Raw genomic sequence first — 2563 nt, 5'->3', positions numbered from 1 at the left:
TTTCCACAAGTGTGTGAACTGTGAATACTCCTCTCCGAGGCCACCTGGGCTTCCTAGAGTAAGGGACTTTGAGCTTTAAAACCAGCACAGTCTCGCAAAAGCTGTGTCACCATTCCCGTAGGTTCATTCTTATGACAAACCAGGGTGGGAAACTGGGACCGTGATGGGTTGTTTCGGGGCCAAGGAGGCTTCAATTCCATCTCATGAGGCCATCTCGAGACATGTCACTAAGATCTGCTCTGGGAAACTGAGGCCAGCTTCTCTGCCTGCATCCAGTGACTGGTTGGGGCAGCAGAGGTTCCAGACAGCACTGGCCTTGGGAGTAATGGGCCATGGTTTGTCCCCCATGGCCTCCCACACAACCCTGGCTCTTAATAACAAAAAAATAGCGCTAGAGAAAGGCCAGGCATTTCCTGGGGCATACACTGGCCATGGGGGCGAGCACCTGGTAATAAGGGGTTGCTTTGACAGCCCAAGTGGGACAATCCTCACTAATCTAAGCAGCTTCTGGGGCCTCTCTGACCCTGTTGTTTCTTCTGTGCTCTGGTTTCTGCACAGTGGGTAGGACTAAGTATTGTATCCCTGCCTGACTAGCAAAGGCCTAGGGGAGGTTAACCCAGGCTAAAGAGCTCATGGGGGCAGCGCTGGAGAGGCATGGCAGGGGAGCAAAAGGTGTCCTGCATGAAGGCATCTGTGGTACCCCAATGGACAGAGGGATGATATTGTCACAATACAAAACCTCCTGGGTTGGTCTCCACTGGTCCTCACGCTTACCTCTTCCTTGGGTTTGTCAGGATAACGCCGGGCCAGCCTGTAGTCCATATAGGTCTCCCCAGACAGGACCACAGGATGAAGCGCACCAGGAGGATGACAACCAAAAGCACCATGAGTGGGTCAGGGCCAAGGGTGTCCCCAAACCAGGAAGCCATGCTGAGGCAGGAGGCCACCACACAGGCTGGAGCAACAGCAACCTCTCTGGGGCCTGAGCTCAGTTTCTGCTTTTCCTGCTGGTGGCCGCTTCTGAGGGACAGACCCGTGCAGTCCACAAACAGTCCTTCCCACCGCACAGGGCCCTCCCTGCCTGTGAGGGGGACAGTTGGGGCTACAGGCGGCCTCCTTGGTCAAGAGGCCCGTGCACCATTCATGGGGGAGCTAAGCACTCCATGCAACCGACAATGGGCAGCATTGTCCAGAGGCCCCTGGCGGCGGGAGGCCTGCTGGGAGCCCGCCTCCCCGCGCTGTCCCCCGCGGCCCCTGCCCGCCAGGCTGGACGTAATCCCCAAACATCTCCGCGGCGGTGGCAGCTGCAGGGCGAAGCGGCCGCCTCCTCCTCCGGGGCCTTTCCGGCTGCCGCACGACAATCGGGCTCTTTCTCTCTCCCAATTAGCTATCACTTCTGGAGGCCGGCGCAGTCCAAGGCTGGGCGAGCTGTGCAGCAGCAGCAGCAGGCAGGCCCGCACCGAGCGGGGGCCACGAGGCTTGCAGGGAGGCCCGGCCGCAGCAGGGAGGGCGGCAGGGAGACTGTACTATTGAAAAGAGGAGAGAGGCACAGAGAGGGGAAACAGTCGGCTGGAGCCCAGAGGTGACCCCCAGACATGGCTCAATTAGCACACAGGCTGTGCGCAGAGTCCCCAAGGCAGCTCCAGCCTGTGGCAGCATGGGGGTGGTCAACACAGACCGCCCCGAGAAAAGGGTCTGGAACCTGGGAGGAGGGGTAATCTCTTCCCTCTGGGGCAGCCTCTGGAGGTGGGCTGAACACCACCCCACTCCAGCCCCACAGAGGGTTTCTGAGAAAGGAACCCCTACCCGGCACCCCCAGCCACCCCGCACAAAGCCAACAGGCCTATTAGCCCCGGGACTCACTGAGTGATGGTAGAGAGGATGCTTGCTCCCTTAGAACTCAGGCTCCTTGTTGGGAAATGAGGTCAGAGACCCCTGATCTGAAAGACAAAGAGAGTATCCCTAAATGGGCTCAGCAAGCTCAGAGCAGACACCCTCGAGATACGCCTCCAGAATTTTCCAGAAAAACAGCACCTGTCCAATTATGTCTGTTTGCCATACACGTGTGCTCATTGCATACAGGTGTTCCCCCCTCCCCACATGCATGCACACACACGTGCTCACACACGCACACACACACACACACGCACCACACACACACACATACACACAGACCTTATCCACTCTTGGTTCCTGATAACTATGTCTCCTTGGGTGAGAGACAGCTGGCTTTTGCTGATCTCCTACCCCTAATACCAACTTGTGTCCCACAAAGTAGCGCATCACCTGCAGCTGGGAGCACAGTGCGGGGAAATGAGGGTCAGAGTGTTGGGGCCACAGGGTACAGGGACTTCCAACCCAAGCTGTCTCCCCAGGAGCCAGTCCAACAAGCCATGAGAGATGCCAGGTGGCCCTTTCCACATGGAGAGCCTGTGTGCTCCATCACCTGTCACCTCTCACGCTGAACTCGCCTGGGTGGCAATGTGAGTATTCAGCCTGTACAGCCTTTCTAGACGGTTCCTAATAATGCAAAACACAAAGGACTGGCAGGCGGCACACCTGA

The sequence above is a fragment of the Microtus oregoni genome, unplaced genomic scaffold, assembly GCF_018167655.1.
Source record: "Microtus oregoni isolate MIOR12 unplaced genomic scaffold, Mior012 000016F_ref0000370, whole genome shotgun sequence".
Classification (NCBI taxonomy): Eukaryota; Metazoa; Chordata; class Mammalia; order Rodentia; family Cricetidae; genus Microtus; species Microtus oregoni.
This window is presented reverse-complemented; position numbering follows the sequence as displayed.